The 26,455-nt window shown below is 36.2% G+C and overlaps 1 pseudogene; it reads right to left on the bottom strand.

Annotated features, from left to right (window-relative positions):
- Positions 1–11,212: 11,212 nt before the first annotated feature.
- The window catches only part of LOC107723654 (transmembrane protein 163-like), a 31,498-nt pseudogene continuing 16,255 nt past the window's right edge, over positions 11,213–26,455 (bottom strand).

The following is a 26,455-nucleotide window of genomic DNA, read 5'->3' as shown; positions in this document are numbered from 1 at the left end:
TTGAGGTAAAGTACAGAAAATGTTTCTAAACAATTTTTTTTCATGACATTTGAAACCTTGACAGAAATTATGCACTAAAGTTAAAAAAGACACTTGCAAAATTTTATAGATAGTTAGCATTTCCATTATCTATGTAAACGGTTAAACCTTTTCCACATAAATAATATTTATATATTAAATATATTGTCAGATTTGCATGAAAAACAAGGATAGGGATTTGTAAATCACATGTTTATGAGAATGTGGTTTATGAGATCATGTTGCAGCAGGAGATCCAACCATAATCGCACCAACCCCGCAGCTGCTCTTTTACTGTAAACCGTTCTAAAGCAAAGGCTGAATGATAATGTCTGATTTACCTCAACCTGCTGACTGTCCAAAAATAGCAAGTATATTTACAGATACGTATAAGTGATAAAGCTGATAAGCCCAAAATGGCATGTTAAAGCCAAAACCGTTTTGAAGGAGATAGAAAAGATTAAAGACAAGGAGACATACTATATCCACTCAAGCTGTTCTACAAAACCCCAGCAGAACAGATCAACTATTTTTGACTTCTTTATATTTTTCCATTCCAGTTCTTGTTAGCTTGCACACAAACTCACAGTTACAAACAAAAATCTAATTTCTGGCCTGAAAAGAAACCATGTTTCAATCTTGGTAGGATTGTACCAACTGGTTTGTCTTGAACAAATATGAATAAGTTTGGACAGCTAATCCTTATAGGCTAGTAAATTATTTCTCTGTTCATTGCACCATTGACGCAGTTATTTCAATGGCATGTCGTAACACAAAAGTGTGTGTATTTATTGCGTATAATCTAGGCACAAATCCAGACCTACCACACCAGTTCTGTGTTCATTCATTATGTTTAAGGAATTCTGTCTGACTGGAATCTTTGGATGTTTGCCATACATTTAATTACTTGAATCTCTGTGTCCTCCCTCTATTTTATTTTGTTTGTTAACAGTGCTTTGGAAACCAAGAGCTATACACTCTAAGTGGCCATTCACACAGAAAGCATTATTCCACTCCGCTGTTTTTCCAATGATTTAGGTAAACAAGACAGACGTGCTTGACAATTGTCGCTTGTCTCGCGTTCCACTGCCTGCCTCTCCCGTTTTTAAACAAATACTCTCTCTGATTGGTCCCTAATTCTGGAAATGAAGGACACTGGTGGAACATTTACTCTGTGATAAGGTTTACACATTAACACCCCCAGAGGTGAATAGAAGCCCGTTTCCACCACTGAATAAAAAAAAGGGTAATTATCTCACAATTCTGACTTTTTTTCACAGAATTGTGAGATATAAACTCGCAATTGCGAGTTATAAAGTCAGAATTGCGCAGGGACGCGGGAAGTAGGGGTGCTGAGGGGGCTGCAGCACCCCCTGTTTTCACATGCTTGCAAATGCAACGCCAAGTTTGTTCATTTAAATTTATTCAGTTTTAGCATTTAATAATTTATTTGTAATGATCTCTGAAATGTAAATTGTAAGTGGCCTATAATAAACCCATGTTTATCTTCATAAACATGATTAATTTTACTTGTGATGTTTTCTATATGGGACGATTAGCCTAATCCTCATGAACATGAGAAAAAAAGTCAGAATTGCGAGAGAAAAAGTCAGAATTGCGAGTTTATGTCACGCAATTCTGACTTTATTTCTCAGAATTGCGAGTTTATATCTCACAATTCTGACTTTATAACTCGCAATTGCGAGTTTATATCACGCAATTCTGAGAAAAAAAAGTCAGAATTGTGAGATAAAAAAATCGCAATTAGCCTACCTCTTTTATTTTTTATTCAGTGGCGGAAACGGGCTTCCATAGAAGTGTGTAAGGCCAGGGGCATCATTTATAACCGTTGCATACGCACAAAAACAGCCCTGAAAGAGGCGTACGCCACTTCCTGCGCAAAAGGTGGGATTTATGAAAACAAAATTGACGGGAAAATTTGCGCACATGCACGCAAACTCTGACCCATGCGTACGAACTCTTCATGCTGGAGTGAGAAAATGAATTAAGTAAAAACAATGATTTTAAGCTCTGTTTTCATGTTGATATATAGGCTACATTTACATTAAATATTCCAGTCTCATATGGAGATAAGGACTGAAATTACATAAAGTCATTACACAGAACTTAAACCAAAAGTATATGAATTTAGACATATTTGTAGTAAATGCGCTTGATCACTTTTCCTCTTTTATTGACAGCGAGGAGTGTTATAGGTGCACAATAATTCATCTTTAAACTGAACTGCAGATCTCATGTTGTGAGAAAATATTTTTTTAGCGAGAACAATGATCAATGATGCGCATTACTTCGATATTATGGTGGACACTGCTGGATTCAGTGGTCGAATGGTCCATTATCCAGTTTGAATAGGTCCAATGATTACTGTACAATCGCAGCTGCACAGAGGTGTTGATGTCGTGTGAAGTCATCTCATCTCCACAACATTATGAAAAGTACCGCTGTATTTGAAGGCTACAACTTTAAGAAAACAGTAAGATTTATGCGTTTCCTTTTTAAAATACTTTGTTAGTGACGCGCCGAGTCAGACAATTTTACACTGCAATAAATGGGCCTATCTGTTTCCACTCAAAATAACTAAAAGATATTCACCTTATCAGCAAAACTGCATAAATTTAGTTTGATTTTAATTGTTTAAAACAATTGAAAAAGACTACTATTTGGCCAGTGTTAAAGAATGAGATGAACTCTATTCTAAAATATTTATCTGATAATTATTTTAAACAGTTTTTGTTTTTATTTTTGTTTTTATCTTGATATATTTATTCTAAAACATAACAAGGATATTGGATGATTTTAAGAAATAAAACTTAATGTATGGCACAAATGGCATTTATAGTCCGTATCTCATATTTCCTTAATGTCTTTTATCTTTGACAGTGTTAAACATGGAATATGCATAGAAATGATATGCATAGTAAAACAAGGCGTTGTAAGCTCCATATATGGTGATTTCGGGGAGGAGTCGGGGTGGAGATGCAGGTACGCACAATCTTCCTCTGATTGGGATTTATAAAGGGATTTTTGCCAGATTCTGGCGTACACATAGTTTTATAAATCTGAAAACTTTTGTGCATACGCAAAATCTAGCTTTTGAGCGTAAGTACACTTTTAGGATGAAATCTACGGAGAGTTTTATAAATGAGGCCCCAGGTCTGTAGTCCTATTCCTTAATGACACCTCCACACACCACCTCTGGTGCCTATATGAGATACAAAACTACCATTTTATGGCACAGGTGTATTTAATTTGACCATGCTGGAATTTGAATCTAAAACATGGAGACACTGAACAACTTTCTAAGTAGTACAATTGAACCTTTGTGAAACCCTATTCCCCCTTCGTTACTGTTGCTATGTCTGACAAGCCATGGCTCTCTCGCTCACGCAGTGAAAAATAAATTGTGGAGCAAAGAGGACACTGACAACTTGCTGACAGACAAGACAGAGCAGGCTATTTTTTGTCATTTTTATAAGATTAAAACAATAAATAGTGTTCTGTGGCCCACTGTAGCACCTCTGTTCAAGCGGCACGTGCATGAAATAAACATGAATGAACATCAGAAGGTATCTTGTTTCAACCACGGAAAGACATCAGTACACACTACTTTTCAAGTTCAAGTCGACTGAAGTTAATCTACTGTCCTGTCTGGTTTGTTTGTCGGACAAAAATAGCAGATTATTGACCTACAGCATCAGTTGTGTCGGTTCACTGCCATTCACAAACCCTCTCCCGTGGCCTCAGGGGAATTCAGAATCTCACTGAAGGTAGTAGGTCATCTGCATAATTTTTGGCACTTGTTTTATGGACGCCTTGAATTCGAACATACTAGTATGTATTGTATATTTGGATGCCATCTGAATGTGTTTTTTTCCCTCCCTTGCTTTTTTTACAAAAAAGCTGAACTGAAATCTTCCAAACATTTCTCAAAAACTTCAGCAGAAAAGTTTTAAATATCTGCCAGTTAAATTTTTTTCTTTTCAACATCACTTGTGTCTTCGCTTGTATTCAGCTTCATTTTTCTGACAGCAAGGCTGAACAGATTCAGAATACTGACAGTTCTCAAAATATACTGGCACTTCAGCTGAAAAGCTTTTTTTTTCTGCCAGTTAAATAATTTCTCAGGTTTGTATATGTGAATGTTCCCTGTGGTAAATTGAGTCCATCTGCCAACACTGCAGACGTCTCCATCTACCGCTCATTGGCATTTATTAGATGCCTGCTTTCCCCCTCCCCCTCCATATGGCAAGCTTACGCTGTTGTCATGGCAACAGCTGCTCCCCCCTCCTGTATCCCATTAGCTGATACAGACATTCCATAAGCAGCAAATCCTGAGGTCTCAATCGGTCAGTGTCAGTGTCAGTGTGTACTGATGTGCATGCATTTGTGTACATTGTTCATGTGTCTGGACCACTGTTTATATTAATATGTATAAATTTGCTACAGCACAACACCACACTCTAAAAAATGCTGGGTTGTTTCAACCCAACTTTGGGTCAAATATGGACTAACCCAACAGTTGGGTTAAATTTTTACATTAAAATTTTAACCCAAAAGTTGGGTTAGTCCATATTTGACCCAAAGTTGGGTTGAAACAACCCAGCATTTTTTAGAGTGCAGTTTCCATTAGCATGACCCTCCAGGCCTTTGAATCGATACAGTGCTGTCTTCTGTCTGGGCTCTAACCCCATGATACCTGATTTTCATTAAGGAAACTGCATCGTTTGATTATTTGGTGGAAGACGGACGACTTGACCTACTTCTGACAAAGCACACAACACCTCACAACAGGGCAAGAGGCTGTAAATACTGTTAAGCACTTACTAAAGCATGAGCTGATATCAATCACTATGCTAAAAAAGAAACACGAATGCAGAATATCAAATTACAGTCATCTGCAAAACAAAATAAGCTGTAAAGACCTTAAATAGTATTCACTAATTTTATACTGATTGTAATCACATCATGATATGACATTAAATGTGCACTCAGCAATGTTTTGTTTATGTTGCTGCCGGTTGTCTTGGACTTTATATTGACATCTAGTGGTGTGGATGCAGCGTCATGAGAAAGTTTTCAAGTTCAGTTTTCAATGCCGTTGCAGAAATACCTTTTTACAGTCATGATTAGTTAATTTAAAGTGTTCATAAATATCCAAAGAGGTGACCATGTAAAATAGATCATGAATCATTAGCCAACAGCTGCTAATACAGGTCTACTAATCTAAGTCTTCATTTCAACTTTAAATGTATAACTTAATAATTACAAATAGGTTATTGTACTGCTTTATTCATTTTATTAAGTAATATACACATTGTCTGGTTTGTAATTAAGGGCTTGTTTGTGGTAAACTGAAAACATATCATCTGAGTACTTAGAACGTAAGTACTGTCTTTATTTATCCCTGTACTATAGATTACTACCAAATTCTAATCAAAATGGTTCAAAGAGATGAACTTTAAAAAGCCAACCCCCCCTGAAAGTCATGGAATAATTCACACATTGGCATAAACCTTATCAATGTAATCATAAAAGACCCTGCATGTAGAAGTTGATACTCTTTTGCTCTGTGGCCATGGAGGCCAAAGCAAGGTCAGAGGAGATGAAGATCTGCAGCTGTGAGCTGTAGCTCATATGATCTTGTGTTGTGGTATGCTCACATCACCTCTGGAATGCTACTCCATTCAGCGAACAAAGCTTCACCCCTGCTGTAAGGTTCATCCACCTCAGAGGGGAGGAGAGTTTCGAACATGTTCTGAGTTACTGGAGCAGCCTGAACAGCCTGGGAACATGCTGGAATGAGAAATGTGAACCACCTTCTTATTAGTCAGATCCAAAAGCATGTACTGTACAGAACAAGAGACTTTGTCACCCATAGGCCTCTTTCTTTACGGTTCGCATTGATTCATGGCTTTTGTGTGTATGTTTGTGTGTGTGTGTACACATATAAAAAAACTTTAATTCTGGATGTGATTAATCGTTTGACAGCACTAATGTATATTAGTGCTGTCAAACGATTAATCGCGATTAATCGCATCCAAACTAAAAGTTTTTGTTTACATAATATATGAGTGTGTACTGTGTATATTTATCATGTATATATAAATACAAAAACATGCATGTATATACTTAAGAAAAATATGTTATGTTCATATATTAAATATATTTATATATAAAATGAATGTATAATATAATAATATATATACATATATAAATGTATATACATGAAAATATTTTCAAAATATATACTGTATGTGTGTGTATTTATATATACAAATAAACACAGCACAGATAAATATATTATGTCAACAAAAACTATATATATATTAAACATTTAAGAATGAATGCTTGATACTTAGCTTTAAACAGCAACATTGTTTCTAAAGTTAGTGTCCTTGACATGTAAGAGTGATGGAATCTGGATAAGTCAAAGTCCATTTTGCATATAGACTTAGAATCCAAAAACAACACTTAACAGCTGTAACTGTCATTTCAAACAAGTCAGACTGGGATTTACACTCGAGGCGGGTCTTGTGGGGGAGGAATGGATCAGGAGATTCCAGCCATTCCCTCTGGCTTTGGGGCAACATTTGAAAGCTCGACTCCCCTCTGAACCCCACTTCCAATTGCCCAAGAGAATTCGGCTGTTGTGGTCTGTCTGTCACCATGGCTCCAAGCTTGAGTTTGATTCTGCGCCTGCATCCAGTGTGAAATCTGTTCATTCAGCACAGTTGGACTCCAGTGTCTCACAGTCAGAGTTTCTCGCAGAAGTGCTCTGAAATCCAAGTGCTGTCAGCTGAAAAGGCAGATGGTAGTTTTCACAAGTGCTGTTTATTAGATTAGGCTGAAATCACACTGTCTGTAATAGAAAATGACATAATTGTATTTACATGTGACATACACAACAGATCTAACTCATTGTTAGATGTAATGTTAAAAATGTAATGTAGTAGACCTAACACTACTTTAGTTTAACTTTAGATTGTCAAGGTTTAGGTAAACATCCCTACTTCATCTGACTCAGATTATTTTTCACCATCAAAAGGTACCAAAATACCATGGCATTACCATTGTTTACCTGCAGGGGTTACTTGTGAGAAACAAATATTGTTTTCCTGCCTCCTACTGGTTGTATGAAGTATTACACACATTCACTTCTCCGCCAACACGCATCTAAAAACTGTAAACATATAAAATCACCACACAAAGCCCTTAATTACAAACCCGTCAACGTGTAATTGTATTACTTAATAAAATGAATAAAATAGTACACTAACCTACTGGTAATTAATAAGCTGTTTATATACATTTAAAGTTGTATAGCTTTTGTCTAGATGAAAGAAGAATAAAGAAAAAAAGAGTAGTAGGATCAGTAGGAATCAGTAGGATACAGTTGTTTGTCTAAAATTCGGTAAGAAAAACGGACACAAGTAAGATTGTCGGTTGTTCTGTTGTGTCCTGTTGAATTTTCGGTGTAACTACCTGTTACTGTAACAGCTCGACATCTAGTGGCCATAAATGAAAGGTGCAGAACACCTCCATCTGAAATAAATCAACATTAAAGTCAAAGCAAGTGCTGATTCTGTTGTTGCAGGACAGGTGCAAGTTGTCACACGTTTTACTTCTTTCCTAATTTAGATTTAGTTTTTGTAACCACATGTTGTAACCTAAACATGTTTATACTTCACCATACATGTCTAACGGATTAAATTATATTCACTCAGGCTTCCCAGATATTCATTAACATAGACTGTACAGCTGTTACTGTTACAGTATACTGAGTAATGTCACAACAAATATGACAAACTGACTCAAAAAATAATAGGCCTACAAAATAAGTATAGCACACTATTGTACACAATCCAAACTATGGACAATTAGACATAATCAAGCAGTGTTTTCTTAGGAGATTTTATTTTTGTACAACCTTTATGTCAAGCCATATTTCACATGTTCTACAGAAATATAGATCAGTATTACTATTGAAATAAATGTACATTCAGAACCTCTCGTCTATGTGGCAGACATGAGAAATGTGTTGTGTATGTATTTGCTTGTGCTGTGCATGCGTGTGCTCGTGTGTATCAGTGTGTGTTTGTGCAGCATTTTGTGGGTAATTAAGTGGTTGATTTCATGCAAAGCGTAGCAGTGAGTAGGCCTAGGCTATTGCTTAAGACTAAACTACAGCATAAGTACAGACTTCAGGCCTGAGCCAACTAAAACAGGGTCCAGCTGTCAGTTTGTCTTTGGAATATAGATTGATTTATACAGTCGTCACGACCTAAACTAAGCAAATGTAACATTTGTGTGACTCTGATGATCTTTATAGTAATGGATAAGCAACTACAGCCACTGAAGTCTATGAACAGACAGTGCTGTTCTCCTACGTGTCAGCTGATGGTACATTCCAGCTTAACACATGCGTAAATTTACAAAACTAGCACAATATGCCTGATGAAAATGAATGAATATGACTCATAAGAATCAACCTGCCTATCTGGCAGTTGTGACCTGACATCTGAATATTATAAGTACTTAATACCAAATTTTGTAAACATAATACAGCATTAATTCGGCACATTGCCATGGGCAGTCTACACACACATATACAGTCTAGTCAGTACAGTTTATATAGGATTATGGAACACTGAATTTGAAGAAATATTCAAGTTATAACGCAAGGACTTCCACTGTGTACGTAGCCTATATGGAATGACGCTATTGCATTACGGGACAAACACGCCAATGGCATCACTTGAGTACAAATCAATAATAAATAAAATCAACTTCGCTGTGATGTAAAAGAACATAAATATAAAATGTCCTGTTTTAAAGTTTCCCTCTTCAGATGAGATCACATTGAGCAGTAGACAAAAGGCTTTGGGAGTCTGTGCTGCAGTTATTGGTCGACTCGTGATTGTCTGGTAATATCGGTGAGATACATACATCAGTAGGTGTGCAGTAGATGAGCTGTGAACCGATCAGTCTTTTACATTCAGTTACATTTACTGTATGTCCCAATTATGAGACACAGAAGCAAAAATAAGTTATGTTTAAAATTGAGGAAAATATGATTGCTGATGTTCAATATTGATGCTGTAAAAAGAGGAACCAGGAACCCTTTGTGTGAGAACCCACTGTGCTTGTGAGACAGTAAAAAGATCTTCCGCCACTGATGCTCATTTGCATAACACATCAAACACACTGTTTATCTGTAACAGGAATTAGAGTTCATTATACTTGGGATGGTCAGTGACAAAAGCATTAGATTTAAAAACACATCTTTATGCTTAGGAAGCAACTCATGTAAAATGTGTGAATAAATAATCCAAAATTAATGTGCATTTTTATATTCACTGATGTGTTTCATATATGAATAAAATAAATGGATTTTAAAATACACTATAAGGTTGGGGTCGGTAAGATTTTTTATACGTTTTTGAAAGAAGTCTTTTGTGCTCAACAAGGCTGAATTTATTTGATCAAAGATAACGTAGAAACACTAATAGTGTGAATTATTAACGATTTAAAGAACTGTTTTCTATTTAAAAAGGTAATTTATTGTGATGGCAAAGTCATTACTCCAGTCTTCAGCCAGGAACCCTTTGTGTGAGAACCCACTGTGCTTGTGAGACAGTAAAAAGATCTTCCGCCACTGATGCTCATTTGTGCGATTTTTTTCAGGATCCCTTGAATAGAAAGTTCAAAGAAATAGCATTTATTTGAAATAAAAATCTTTTGTAACATAAATGTTTTACTGATTTTTTAAATCAATTTACTGCATCCTTGTGAAATTATTGTTTTTATGTAAAAAAAAAAAAAAATCTTACTGACCCCAAAACTTTTGAAAAGCAGTGTAAATTTGTAGGTCAGAAATGACAAACATTTGGATTTATGCTTCAATCTCTGTGGAAAAACAAATGAAAGGTGAAAAACCCATTATACTATAGATTAGTTTTGTTATTGCGGTAAGAAACTAAAATGTGCTTTGTTTTTCCAATGATTTGCGCTCCATTGTGGAATAAGCTGCCCTGCCTCACAAACCCTCCATAATACACCAATCATTCATTCTGTCTGCTGGAGCCCAAATCAATCATTTCTACATCAGATGATACTTTAGGCCATTCTAATCTCATTCTGTCTCGGCACGAAAAGAATATCTGATAAATTCAATAACAAGTGGCAAACAGACACAGCGATGCATGCCACAGAAATCACTGGTTAAACATAGCAGATCATCGCACAGCAAAGGTCAGATTAATCGATTGCTATAAATAATACAACAGTGCAGCTAAAAACATGAATAAAGATATTTTGCATGGAATTGCACAGTATGCAGTACAAGCGAAAAATTAAAAGTAGTAAAAGACAAGAGTACATAGATTTAGGAGTATTTCAGTTTTTGTCTTTCTTCCTGGTTGTGCTAGAAATGGTTCAACGGTCAGGACGTTCAAGCTGCTTTCTGTGCTAGTTAGTCATTTTGACTATTGACTCACAAGGACTCAATGACTATGACAGATCACTGATGCATTATGGGCCTTTCCTGTTAATATTGAAGCTATTTTTCCAATAGCGATATTTCATATAATTATCTTACTGACCCTGAACTGTGGTCTTTAACCTATAGTATAGTTGTGACTAATTCAGGACATTTCTGTGTGCTTTCTTCATTTAAATTAGTATCACCTCTACACTGGAAACGATGCTGGTCTCTAGATCTGAGGGGATATATGTGACCCTGGACCACAAAACCAGTCTTAAGTCGCTGGGGTATATTTGTAGCAATAGTCAAAAATACATTGTATGGGTCAAAATTATTGATTTTTCGTTTATGCCAAAAATCATTAGGATATTAAGTAAAGATCATGTTCCATGAAGATATTTTGTAAGTTTCCTACTGTAAATATATTAAAACTTAATTTTTTATTAGTAATATGCATTGCTAAGAACTTCATTTGGACAGATTTAAAGGTGATTTTCTCAATATTTGGATTTTTTTGCACCCTCAGATTCCAGATTTTCAAATAGTTGTATCTCGGCCAAATATTGTCCTATCCTAACAAACCACACATCAATGGAAAGCTTAAGTATTCAGCTTTCAGGTGATCTATAAATCTCAATTTCGAAAAATTGACCCTTATGACTGGTTTTGTGGTCCAGGGTCACATATACAATATTATACACTAATATATAAACATACCATATAATTAAATCATTCTGGGGGACAACAGGTGGGACGATGTGATGTAACAGAAAGATGATCTCTAAAACTGATCTAAAATGAATTATAGTCGTGTGGTTTCACATACACATTCACATGATTTTTCATTAAACAAAGAGTATAATATAGTATAAATCAATGTCTTCCTCCATAATTTAAGAAGCAAAAACATAAAATGTGGCATAATAGAATTTTATGGATGTGACAATGTTTAAAACCAGTGACTCCATTCAGGACGATATCTTGAGTGCCAGGAGTGACACCAATCCACTGACCAGCTCATTCTTCTTCCTCCTTCCTTTTCTTAAATGTTGTGCTGAGTGAAAGAGGACATCAGGAGCTGATCAGAGTGGTGATTCTACAATACATGATGCTGAATTGGCTGCCAGCAGACTTTATTCCTGGATGTATTTGGGTATTGTGTGAGTTGAGAGAGCTGCAGGAGCCGAGAGGGATAACTGGATCCATATGATGCCTTTTTTGTTCTTCTGAATCAGCGTTACTCAAAGCGCTCATAGTTTCGAGTTTGTCTTACTCGTGGCACCATGTCGATCAACAGCCTGCAGGAGAAATGAAGAATGGAAAGATTCACATTAGAGACATTATAGTGTGAAGGACAGAAACTATCAGTATGTTCTCAGTGCATACACTTACTTGACCCCATAAGCTAGAATGATGAGTCCAATCAGGACCCCAATGGTTCCGTCCAGGTACCAGATGGTGGGATGATGTCTAAACACCTCAGCACTGATGAGGATGGAAAATCCCATGATGCCTCCAACCATAGAATTAAAGCCTTCGGAAAAAGAAATTAATAAAGAGCAATTACATTTTATGTGTTGCTATTTCATCTTCATGACACCTTCGTTTAAGGTTAATTATTACTAATTATTTTCATCCATTGAAATGAAGCTTGAAAATTAGATAAAAATGTTCAAAAATTAACTTGAATGAAAATTTGAAATATTGCCTGAAATAAGCTTATGTATTAAAACTACAAAAACTAAAACTGAAATAAAAATTAATGAAAGCTAAATAAAAAAAACTAATAAAAAACATAAGAAAATTACTTAAACCAAAATTAAAATGAAAACTGAAAATATAAATTCAAAATATTATAATATAATTTATTGTTATTGTTTTGAATCGCTATAGGGTCATTCCATGTCAACTCAACCAGAGTTCCCTGGCTCAAATATTTGATTTCTCCCCTCCTTGCATGTTTCCTCACTTAGCATAAACAGAGAGAGTATTTCGTGATGCACCAATAACTGCAAGTCTCCAGACCTGGATATCAGTTAACATTTTGTTGGTAGAGGATCATAAAAATAATGTTCAGTAATGTTAGAGTAGGGATGTATCAGTGCTCAGAGATTTATCAGCGGTGTAAAAGAGATGAAAATAGAGAGCGATTAAAATCGCAATACCATTAATCACCACCTCTGAAATGATCATCCTGCAGCTCTTTGGAGTGGTGCCAGTCTTTGATTAATTAACGGATAAAGACTGAACACATTGCTGTTAGCTGTGACTGCTGGAAAAATCCACAACTGACTGTAAGATGAAATACTGCAGTGTTGAAAGAGTTTGTCAGGTAACCTAAAGTCATTTTTAAGGGTCAAAAGAGGTAGAACGAGGTCCTTAAGTTAACAATTTATCATTTGACTTTTTAAGGTATGAAGATGATTGTATTCCATCTATTTGTCAAACTCACCATCTGTTATATTCAATGTAGGAACATTAATCTTAAAATAATAGATATGACACACTGCCATTGAACTCACCACTTCAGGAAGAAGTTCGGTGGCCAGATCATGGATGGCCTTCCCCAAAATACACATAGAAGACAAGATGAAAATCACTCCCAGGATCACACATGCTCTGTTGATGGAGAAAACCAGAAAAAATATGCTGATAAAATAATATATTTAATCAAATCTTGAATTAGTTTATATGTTTTGAGTTTATATGATTTGAGTTATTTTATCGTTCAAATGTTTGGGGTCAGTAAGATTTGTTTTAAAGATATTAATATTCAGCAAAGATGCATTAAATGAATTAAAAGTGACAGTAAATACATTTATAAAGTTACAAAAAATTTGCATTTCAAATAAATGCTGTTCTTTTGAACTTTCTATTCATCAAAGAATCCTAAAAAAACACATCACGGTATAAACTTTTTCAACATTAATAATAATAATTGAAATGTTTCTTGAACACCAAATCAGGATCATGTGACACTGAAGACTGGAGTAATGATGCCGAAAATTCAGATTTGTTAGCACAGAAATAAACTACATTTTAAAACATATTCAAATAACAGTCATTTTAAATTGTAATACTATTTTACAATATTACTGTTTTGGTCACACTGTATTTTAAGGTCCAATTCTTACTATTAACTAGCTATGAACTACAACTTTTGCCTCAGTAAACTCCTAATTACTGCTTATTAATAGATAGTAAGGTAGTTGTTAAGTTTGGGATTCGGAATGTAGAATATAATCATGCAGAATATGTGCTTTATAAGTACTAATAAACAGCCAATATGTTAATAATAGGCAGGCTAATAAGCAACTAATTAATAGTGAGAATTGGTCCCTAAACTAAAGTGTTACCACTGTTTTAACCTATTTTTGTACAAATAAATGCAGCATTGGTGAGCATAAGAGACTTCATTAAAAACAAACATTTTTATGGTAGTGTATATATTATTATACCTCTTCTATATTTTGTATATTTTTTTTGTAGCTGATGTTGATTCAAGGTTAACAAGCAATAACACTGACAGTTTCACAAAGGTGCACCTGGGGAACACTGGCCTCAACTGATTTACAAATGCTTCATTTTTTTATAGTAAACCTGCAGAAACTTGATCCACTCTGAAAAATATTAAAAGTGCCCACAATACATGTTCAGATTCTCTGTATGACAAGCGGCCACTGGTACACCTACAGAGACCTGCAATTCTTCTCTAGTATTGCACTATAAATCTCCCTTTCTGACACATCGACCAGAGAAATGAGATTCACGAGCCCCCAAAGACTGAGGATGAAACCAGCAGCACAGGCCTTTATCAACGTAATACATCTCCAATTGAGACAGTCAAGGTGAAAGCCAGAAACAAGGCAGATCACTCAACAAACCTGATAAATCAAACATGTTCAGACTTAAAACATGTTGCACTGAATGTTGGTAGGATCTAGTCGAAAGAGAATAGATTTTGTTTTCTACCATGCTCCAGCACAATTCCAAATGCACTAGCTTTACTAAGAATAGCACTGACAGTGAAATGTTGACTTGTATTTTAAAATGTTTGGAATGTTTTTTGCTTTTTTTGTTTAGTGTTAGTCACAGAGGAAGCATTATTCATCCTTTTTAGTGTTTTGCTGCAGGTTTTTTGTACTATGCAGTGCCCTACATACCACAGACAGCTTGGCTTTTGTTTACTTACATGTATTCTCTATGGGCAGAGTGCACTGCTGCAGCGTTGCTATAGCGCCACAGCACTATAATGGAGGAAAGAACATCTAACATCGCGTCAAACTGAAAAACAACAGTGATTCATCAGTGCTACAGAAATAATGCTCATTACATCATCTCACTATGTCACAAACTTAGGTCCAGTGATACATTTAGTCTAATGAAACACTCCCACAGCTGCCTTGAGCACAAGAATGTAATGAATGTAAACGTAATAAATCAAAAACAAAACCTGCATCATAAAAATATCCTGTTAAGCAGCTTGTTGTATTTTTTTCCAGTGTCATTAGCAACCATCTCTCATATCCTACATTAGGTGTTGGGATAGGCTTAACACGGACACCATTTAAATAATATTTACACATTGCTTGACAACTGAACATTAAGCAAAAACAAATGCACACATTTCCAGAAACTTTTGCCTAAAAAGAAAATGTAGCTCATTAACACTGAAGATTATACTTACGGCAAATCCAAAAGCTGATGCACTGTGTCTCATGAAGGATACAGCTATTGGGGGAAAACAAAACAACAGAAAAAAAGAGAGAAAGACATTTATATATTAATGTATTTATATATTACGCCACAAAGCATAATTAATACACAGTACAGCACTTTACAGCACTGACAAATGTAAAGGAGTGTCTGATGGATGTTAAGCTCTTTCTGAACTATACTTTGTCTATTATTCTGAACTAATGTTTGGTAACAAAACATTAAAATAACATAAAAATAACAGTATTACCATTGTTGTTGGAAATGGTACAATGACAATACTTTGTATTTTTTTTCTGAGCAGCATATTTCCATGTAAATATCATCTGCATTATATAATATGTATTATTCTATTCTATTCTATTCCACATTATGTGTAAGGAAAACAAGTCACACAAAAATGTATTTCACATCAAAAACAAACAATTATAAAATAGTAATATAATATTATATATTATAATATAATATAATGTAAACTTAAAAGCTGTAACTGTAAAGCTGGAAAACATTATAAATGGAATAAAACAGCATGTCTTTAGGACAGACAAAATCATAGACAGTCAACAGAGGGCAACAGACAAATTGCTTTTAGAAAGTCTGGGAGGGGATTGTTACTTTTCTGAAACATCAGTGAGTTTCACACAGAGAAAATGCCTCCTGTACATGTTCAGCTCAAAGCACAGGTCTGTTGTACAATGTCAGCCGTTGTAATCAGATGGAAGTGCAATTGTCAAATCCTATGTTACATTTATCAGTAACAGAATGCACAGTCAACTCACCCCTCTATTTGCATCTATTAAAATGTGAATTGAAAAAGGCTGCCCACTGTGTTTTGACTTTTTTGACAAAGCTGTAGAGATATGAGGCTCTCCATTTTACCAAGCGTGAGCTTGCATTTGAGAGGCTCTATTTGCTGCCCCCCTCTTGAGTGGAGAACCCTCACTGTTCTATTGATCTCCAACTTTAAAGACAGACTCGACCACCACGTGTCATAGCAACAGAGGGGCTGCACATCGCATGATATCCCACACTGCCCTTGAAACAGAACACTTCTGCTCAGGAGCTCTTATTATGTATGAAAAACAAAAGATTTTTTTGTTTATTAGACCAAATGATAAAACAACTGAGGAGCCTATAACAAATGTTGATGCATTGTAATATACAATATCCAACAAGTCAGTACAAGTGTTAATCAGTGGTTTAGTTCAAGTTTGGCCCAGATCGTGTTTCCATCACATTCTCTCTCTTCATTTTATTTCTCAACTCTCTCAATCAGTAAAAATGTGGCAAAAAGGAAAGAAAAACACTACTAGTTGCACAGAAAAACAAGTACAACTAGATCCCTTGAATTTCTGCATTTAGCAGACCAACAAAGGGCCCAAAATTGTAGCTGAGGGGTCATTATACTAGAACGAACAAACAGCTTACATTCTTATTAACTATGAACTATAGATTTTATGAACTTGCCAATATGAGCAGATAAAAAAGTACAGGTCTATCTGGAAAAGATAACATCCACATTCTTCCTGGCCTATATGCGTATGAAATATCTCCCCCCCCCCACCCCCCAAAAAAAACAAAAAAACAACAACAACAACAACTGAGCACATAGGAAGGAATGTGACGATCAAAGAACTCAGTGAGTGTAGTTACAGCAGAGGAAACATGCCTGAGGAAGTAGGTCAAAATCAGTGTGAATGTCTCCAGTCCTGCATTACTTCCATATTATTAACAAGAAACATTTCTTTTTCTGTTGATGTAAATACATGGTTTTGAAATGTTCAATAAGTACATAGCTGTGTTGTTCAGGTGTCAACATACTTTGATTTGTTTACCGTATCTTAAGGCTCAGGTGGAAACTGGAGGTGGAAAGTGTAGGTTGGTCCAGATCTTTTGACAAACAGCAGGTCTGAATTGGGGACATTTCTGCATACTTTAAGTTTCCAAATCGGAACACAAAACAAAAACTCCCTGTTGGGCGTTTGCTAACAAGACACAAGACACCTATTAACAGGAGAAAAGCTGTAGAGGAAGAAACAGAGAAGACAGAGGAAGATGGCTGGCTTCTCTGATTTGCACTTAGTCACTATTTCACTTTCAGTCTCTCCTAGTCTCGAGTGTATGGTCCAAAGCCCCTTTCAAGGAATCTCAGTTCATGCAGCAGCTCTGCTTACAATGTCTCTGGATAGCTATTTCAGGCAAGATCAACTCTTATCTTAAGCCTTCCTCACATTTAAATAACATCATAAATCAACAACAAAATCAGACATGAAATGTCTGATAAATGTTGTTTCAAATGCTCAAATAGTATATAGTATTACAGGTTGGTCCAGTCCAGTCAAAACACAAGTGCAGTTCTAAGGGAAATCTCAGGTTTCTCTGAGAACCAGAGCTTCTAACAGAAACTTCAGTGATGCAATGATTTTACCAATTTATTTAGAAAGGTGAGTTCACATTTAGCATTTAGCAACCAATCATTTCAGTGGGAATCCTTGCAATTCACCCTTTGCAGGGAGTTTGATTGACAGGCAATCTGACCAATCATAATGCCGAATCCGCCATTTTGTCCGACAATCAAACCAGACAGGAGAGTAGATTAACGTCGGTGGAAATGAACTTAAAAAATATATTAACGTCTTTCCGCGCCTTACCTTCTGATGTTCATTCATGCTATAACTAGTAAAGAGGAAGAGATGATCAGTTCACGTGCCACTTGAACTGAGGCGTGACACATTAAAGAGCCACAAAACGTTATTTATTGTTTGAATTTCTTACAAAATGACAAAATTTGAAAGCTGAGACTTTATTTAATACCAGAAGTAGCCTGCTCTGTTTTGTTTGTCAGCGTGTTGTCAGTGTCCACTTTGCTCCACGATGTATTTTTCACTGTGTGAGAACGTAGGGGAAGTCGTGGTTAGAGAGTCGGACTCCTAACCCAAAGGTTGCGGGTTCGAGTCTCGTACCGGCAGGGATTGTAGGTGGGGGGAGTGAATGTACAGTGCTCTCTCCCACCTTCAATACCACGACTGAGGTGCCCTTGAGCAAGGCACCGAACCCCCAACTGCTCCCCGGGCGCCGCAGCATAAATGGCTGCCCACTGCTCCGGGTGTGTGTTCACGGTGTGTGTGTTCACTGCTGTGTGTGTGCACTTTGGATGGGATAAATGCAGAGCACTAATTCCGAGTATGGGTCACCATACTTGGCCACATGTCACGTCACTTTCACTTTCACGTGTGGCGTGAGAGTGGCATGGCTTGTCAGACATATCAACGGTAATGAAGGGGGCAAGTCTTTTCGAAGGGTAAATAGGAATTTCGCCTGAGGCTGAATGATTTCCCCACACAGCTTACACAAATCCGCACTGTTTTGAATGTGACTTCTGTGTGTTTGGTGCTTTATACATCTCTACATGCCTGTGAAATGTGCCTGAAATTGTCTCTAACTTGGCAGTAACTAAAACCACCACATTGCACATTTAAGTTTCTCACATCATTTTTTTGAATGTGTCTTTTTTGGATTTTTTTCAATGAATCAGCTAATCCAATTCACAAAACCTGTCTGAATGATTTCTTCAGCTAAACTCGCTGAATCAGCGATCATGTAGCAGCAGTTAAACTTGAAAGGGATAGTTCACCCAAAAATGAAAATTCTGTCAGTAATTACTCACCCTCATGTTGTTCCAAACCTGTAAGACCTTTGTTCATCTTTGGAACACAAATTAAGATATTTTTGATGAATTCCGAGAGCTCTCTGACCCTCCATAGACAGCAAGGATCCTAACACAATCAAGGTCCAGAAATGTAGTAAGGACATCGTTAAAATAGTCCATGTGACGTCAGTGGATCAACCGTAATTTTACGAAGCTACGAGAATACTTTTTGTGTGCAAAGAAAACAAAAATAATGACTTTATTCAACAATCTGTCTCCTCCGCGTCATTATGCGCCATTTTGGAGAGTATCACATACGTCATGTCATACTTTTGTGACACTTTTGTTTTTTTTTGTTTTTTGTGGCGCTAAACCCCATTAAATGTATCTATTAATTGTAATTGCATGGAAAAATGAAAAAGGTCATTCTTCAAAATTTGTTCATATGTGTTCCACAGAAGAAACCCACATGGCTTTCAAATGACTTGAGGGTGTGTCAATGATGATACTATTTTCATTTTTGGGGAGGACTGTTCCTTTAATTAGATTGTCAACTTTATATAATTTCAAAAACAATAATCCTACATTGGTCAACAAAGAGAAAAGGAAAAATTGAAATCGCATCATATGACCCCTTTAAAATATAATTTTCATTGCTCCAAAACAAACACATAGGCCTACTGTACGAACTCAACAGAACGACAACAACATTTTAAATTCCTCTTTGTAATGAATGAGGAATGGTGGGAGAACCCCTCTCTGAGAGCTTCGGGCTGATAATGGCCACCGCTCCTGCTTTTCATCACGCTAATCCCCATCTCAGAGGAGCCGAGCTGACTGAGGATGTCGTCCTCTTGTAAGACTGTGTGTGCTATGAATTTCAAAGGAGAACAGAGACGTCAGCGAAACAGAAAGTAGAATTTGCTGCTTCCTGTTGATCAGATTTCTAAAGGAAGATGACTTTAAAAGCTTTGAACTGTCACAAATATTCGTCAAAGCTTCATTGTTTATTTAAGGTTGTGACTTGAGATGTCACCGGTAGTCCCAGGATTCTCTTTTCAATGCTTTATTTGTGGTGCAGTGCAGCTAATTTGTTGTTATGAAAGGAAGAATCTTCCATCCAGTTTCTGCAGTGGAAATCCAGTATATTTACAGTGGGTACGGAAAGTATTCAGACCCCCTTAAAGTGAAGCATGGTGGTGGCAGCATCATGCTGTGGGGGTGTTTTTCAGCTGCAGGGACAGGACGACTGGTTGCAATCGAGGGAAAGATGAATGCGGCCAAGTACAGGGATATCCTGGACGAAAACCTTCTCCAGAGTGCTCAGGACCTCAGACTGGAACTAAGGTTTACCTTCCAACAAGACAATGACCCTAAGCACACAGCTAAAATAACGAAGGAGTGGCTTCACAACAACTCTGTGACTGTTCTTGAATGGCCCAGCCAGAGCCCTGACTTAAACCCAATTGAGCATCTCTGGAGAGACCTAAAAATGGCTTTCCACCAACGTTTACCATCCAACCTGACAGAACTGGAGTGGATCTGCAAGAGGGAATGGCAGAGGATCCCCAAATCCATGTGTGAAAAACTTGTTGCATCTTTCCCAATAAGACTCATGGCTGTATTAGATCAAACGGGTGCTTCTACTAAATACTGAGCATTTTTCAGTTTTTCTTTTTTAATAAATTTGCAAAAATGTCAACAATTCTGTGTTTTTCTGTCAATATGGGGTGCTGTGTGTACATTAATGAGGAAAAAAAATGAACTTAAATGATTTTAGCAAATGGCTGCAATATAACAAAGAGTGAAAAATTTAAGGGGGTCTGAATACTTTCCGTACCCACTGTATAACTGACTGGATAAATCAATAGCCAGTGTCTTGCTAATTCTACTGTAATCTATTTGAAATCAATTTTAGGAGCGCCGCAGAAAGCGTCACTTTAAAAGAGTCAATAGGCCTAAGCAAATATCAATACATAACATGCTCTTAATACCTTAGTGTCAGGATAGTGACTAAGTCATCCCACATACGTGAATTTAACATTAGTCTGTGTATATGCAAAGGATTTAATCGCCAATTCCAATGCAAATGAATGCAAATTCCTCGACCTCATGTAGCAGTCACGTTAGGGGACGCTGTCTATCACAACAATGCTCTTCCTCAGCTCTGCTGCAATATGTTGTCTTTAATAATTCACAACCTACAGCGCTGGGCCATTTGCCACATGCAGAGTTTACTGCACTCCCAACCCTCAGTGCAGTTCACCAGTGCTGTGAGCAAAGTGATCAAATTTAGGGAATTTCATTCGAGAAACGGTGGAGTTTAGGCTTCATATGAAATATGATCATCATATACTGCAAGGGAGCTGAAGCCATGTGCTCTGTAGGTGAGACTAGCATTGAATATTAACCTGATTTCCCATAACCTGATTCCCAGAAACTCGTTCTCACCACAAACAAACATATAAACCAACCAACCACAGATCTCCACCGTCTTAGAGAGAGAAAAAATACTAATTGAATCGGGGGGGGGGACATTTGCATGATTATTCCAGAAAAGGAATAAGGCACTTTGCACATTCATAAAGTAAGCTGTAAATCACACCATTATTGGACTTCAGTAGAATACTTGTACTGATAAGAGCTTTAGTCAAAGGACAAATAAACAGACGGAATAGTGAAGCAATATATCAGTGACTCATTGCCCCAGTGACTTGACTGTTTTCTTAGATTACAGTTCAGCTGTGAGCTGGTGGAATAGTGTGACTTTAAAATTGATGTGTTTATCCACAAAAGAATTTACACACTGCCTTGCACAGAACGACACACAAAATACTTCAATGCATTTCTAAAGCATTTAGCATAAGAAATGTGAAAAAAATGCAGGCGTATTTGTCTGCACTTTACAAGACTATAAACCAAAATGCTTTAGTCTGCTTATAATGCCAAATTTGAATTTTATATGGTACTTTTGATTGACTTTAAGTCAGTAAATAATGCAAATAAATAAATAATAAATTGTATTGTTTTATTGTTGTTGTTGTTGAGATTGATATATATCAGTTCTTGATACAATAATAATTTGTTGTGAAAAAAAAAAGATTGATAGAGGAGATTTTATTCATAATTTCTAAGGACTTTGATGGCCTGTAGCAAAAAAGGTTTAAAAGAGTATTAGATTATGACTATTAGATTAGATTATAAATTTTGCTGTTATAATGTGGAGACGTTATATAGACCTTTGACAACAACAAAATAGAATCTTGCACACATTTTTAGGAAATATTAAATTTCATGCAATAGTACAAAATGTGACATTCCAATGAAAATGCATTAATTTCATTATTTTAACAAGTTGGAGAAAAATCTCTTTTAAGGCAAATATCAAGAAAGAATTCCCTTTATTCCCAGAATTATTCACAGATTCCAGGTATTCCCTCCTGTGGGACCAGCCACACGTCTGACCCGTCTCCTCTGTGGTACTGCATCCAGGTTCCAGAGACCTAATCTAGGTTGATTTATTGAGGTCACACTCACAGCACATGCAGCTCACGTCTGAGCTCGGCTTCCAGGAGCCCCTTGAGACCAGAGACTCCCCGCCAATATGGCCGGCCGAGCAGATTTGCTTGGCTGCCGTTTCGCTGTTAACAGGAAGAGAGCTGCACCTGCTTTCAGCTGCAGAACGCTATCAAATACAGATATAGGCTTCAGGACATACCAGATTGACAGTGTTTCTAAGGAAGTTTTATGGTTTGCATGTTTCAAGGCATTTCAATTTAATGCGGTATGTGTGAAGAAGCATGTGACAGGATTGGCATGCCCACAGTCACATCTGATTCCCAGTCAGAGCTCACGCTCACGTAAACACCCCAGTGGCGTTCGACTGACTGAATAACTGAATACATTCTGCAGGACTGAAAAGAAAAATTTACATCAGTACACAGTAAACATTAATAATAAAGAGATTTTAAATATTTCTGGAAAAAAGTAAGCTGGAATAATATTAAATGTTTTAATTGTTTAACCTCTTCTTGACAGCAGAAGCTTATGATTTTTACTGCATGTAGCTGAAATAAAATAAAAATGAACAAATTAATTGAATAGGCACTGCTAACAGAGATAAAACATCCAACTGGACTGAAGTAATCTGTTATAATTGCTATTTTGACATTTTTGGGTGGCAATAAATACAGGGCCAGATTTACTAAACAGGGCAAATTAGCGTTATAGCGCAGTTACATACAAAATTCTGCGGGTGATTAACTAACAATGTGCACATTAAAGAACACAGACGTCAACTTGTAAAAGTGCATGTAGCATCCTATGACCCCTTTAAGACATACATTTTTTTGGGTGTTAAATAATGGCACAAATACCAGGAATTTGACGAGCTCAAACTTTAGTAATTCGCGTTGCGTGATTCATTAATTCATAAATTTTGCTCTGAAAGGGAAACTCCTACAAATGACAATTCAATAATGTCAGGCGCAAAAATAACTCTGTCCACTCCTTTTCAGTGCCAATTCTTCAATGCGCATCTTTAGTAAATCCTGACAGTACTATTTTAATGCCAAAAGATGGTTTGCGCTGGTGCAAGCTGTATGGCCTGCAGTCTTAGATACTAAAGATTTCTGTTTACAGTTTCAGCCTGTTTAAAGTTTAATCAGAAAAGACCTAAATAAAAAGACCTGCTTTGTTGGTATAATGACTTCATATTACTCAAAAGCCTCTCTGGTGTATTTTAGAAAAGTCTATTAGACTGTGGCACAGTGGAAACTATAATTACATTACTAGATAAATATTTAATCACCCTAAAAATATATTTCAAAATAATTTTTTTTTTATTAAAACACAATTAAATATTTTGACTTGAAATTCTTCACAGTGAAATTTAAGGGTTTTTAGGACTCTCACATACAATTATGCTTAAAGCTAAAGTGTGTGATATCTGAACCAAATAACGTCACCAAATAGAATAATGCCAAAACAGCAATTGTATTCAAACAGATGCTCTGAACACTCCCCGTCTGTCAGTGGTCAAGCAAACAGATGTCCTACCTCCAAACTCATGTAATTGGTTGGCCATATTCTCCCATTCATAGTAATATATGTGCACCATCTTGGAATTTCTAAAGTCTTTGGTCAAGCTGGACGGGATGCTAGAACTGGCATAATAATGTTTAAAGTGCCACAGAACTACAGTGTTTACACTTTTCAATGAAATCATCCTACAAATAGCTTACCTATGGCTGCATATTAAAGACAGTGCTTTAACATAAAAAATACACTCTTTAGTTTTAAGATCATTTTTTCCTCTACATTACAGTTGCCTGCAGACTGTGGTACAGGTTGAAAGCTGACCTGATGAGCTGACATGCTTTAGGAACACCTACTAAGCACGTCTCTGTCTGAGGCCCTGACAACAAGCTACCAGAGCAGCAGCTGTTCCTGTCCACATTTTAACATGAGCAGTACAGGAGTTCAGGTGAAATAGACTGTAATGTCCTAGAGTTAAATATGGTGTCCTTACATGACATATCCAGTTATATTTAACCACCATTTTTTTCCAGGGCAAAAGAACTTATGTTTTTCACAGGCTATTATAATTAGTGCTTACTGAAATTGTTCTTGAACTAATTTCTTTCAGCCGTATACAATTTTTGTGCAACATTACTCAGAAACAACATCATTCAACCTCAATCCAGGCTTTCTAAACTGTAATAGCCAGGAGGAATTCAGGACCATGGACAGCACCAGCACTAGGTCATTTTTACTACCTTTGAACAATACAATGAGAACACATAGACCAGAAGATCATACAGCTGGAATACATGTGCCGGCTGATGCCACTGAATGCTGACAATAGCTGGAACATAGTGGATAAACAGCTATTCTCTCAACTTACATATACACAGCATTAGCATATTTTTTCAATGTATTCTGTGTTTGAGGGCTTACGTTAAAGCATTATGAGAACCAGTTGTTGCTGTAGTGCAATAATTCTAAACTTAAAAATAAAAAACATAAGGAGCAGGCAGAGAAATTAATTTAGAAGCTAAGATATTATATGTACCAAATGGACCACCACACTCTGTATTCCATCAACAAACATCCTGAGGCATTACTAGGGATTGAAGGAGGAAAGGAAGGAAATTGCAATTTTTGTCAAATGAAACTCAAGAAATTAAATTTATATCAGAAAGAAAGATGTATTGCAATTTTTGTAAAGAAACTTAGTAAACAGTATTTCAATAAGAAAGGATGAAAGAAAGAAAGATTTTGTACAGAAACTCAGTAGAAAATAGTATTTCAATAAAGAAATGCAGAAACAAAAAAATGCAGAAAGAAATGCAGAAAGAAGAGAAATGCAGAAATGCAGAAATGCAGAAAGAAATGTAGACAGAAAGAAATGCAGAAAGAAATGCAGAAATGCAGAAAAAAAGAAAGAAAGAAAGAAAGGGTTACACTTTATTTTAAGGTACTTACTATATGTTTAGGGATAGGATTAGGGTTTGGCTTAAGGTTACTTGCATGTAATTCTGCATAATTTATTGTTATTATAATAGTAAGTATGTAACGTGTAATAAGGACACCATAAAATAAAGGGTTTAAGAAAGAAAGAAAGAAAGGAAGAAAAAGAAAGAAACTCAGTAGACAAATTATATTGCAGTAAAAATGAAAGAAGGGAGTATTGCAATTTTTGCTAAGAAACTCAATATAGACAAATGATATTATTTCAGATGGACAGTAGGGATGTAACGATTACCGGTTTGATGATAAATCATGATCAAATTCCCCACGGTTAGTATTACCGTTTCATCTTTTAATTATCATTAAAACCGTATTAGATTACAGCGATAAATAAATACTGTCCAGCATAAAGCACAGTTTTCAGTAACAGTCTCACGTGTGCACAGCAGCAGAGTAGTTTCGTTTTGAGTGAAAACAGGGCGGAAAAGCTGGGAGGTTTTAAAAGAGTGCTAAGGGAATTATACAAATGAATATATGAATGAATTAATTATATGAATGTACCTCTGAAGGTTCTGACTGTCTTCAGAAACGATTCGATGGCATTTCGTTTTCATCTTCGCTCCATGTAATACCTAAAGGAAGTGTTCTTAATCGCAATGCTGCTTTGTCCACAGAGTTTACGGGAAAATTCAGTTTTTCCATAAGCGCTTCCTGCTGTCAGCGAGTGGATTTACATAGACTTATATTTACATTCAGTCTGTGTGCAGTTTCTGTCTAGCCAAAAACGGACCGAATTTGTATGCCGGTAAAATTTTGACCGGTTGATGAAAAACAAGCTTATGTGGATTCTACACATTTAAGTTAGCTTGAATTATTTATGGAGCAGATAAAATACATATAATCATTTATTAATCAATTATCATTTCGACTTATATCTTTTCTTTATTTAAAGGCTGAAATGTGAGGTTTACCTTTTTATTAAACTTTTTCAAAGCTTTATTTGAACATTTACATTAGATATTTCAACATGCTATTAAACTGTTGTCAGTCAAGTTGTCATTTAAAATCCGAACATCATTGGTAATGTTATTGTTTTA

Source organism: Sinocyclocheilus rhinocerous, unplaced genomic scaffold, assembly GCF_001515625.1.
Source record: "Sinocyclocheilus rhinocerous isolate Xijiao unplaced genomic scaffold, SAMN03320098_v1.1 scaffold755, whole genome shotgun sequence".
NCBI classification, from domain to species: domain Eukaryota; kingdom Metazoa; phylum Chordata; class Actinopteri; order Cypriniformes; family Cyprinidae; genus Sinocyclocheilus; species Sinocyclocheilus rhinocerous.
The sequence above is the reverse complement of the archived record's forward strand: the minus strand, read 5'-3'. Positions and strand labels throughout refer to the sequence as shown.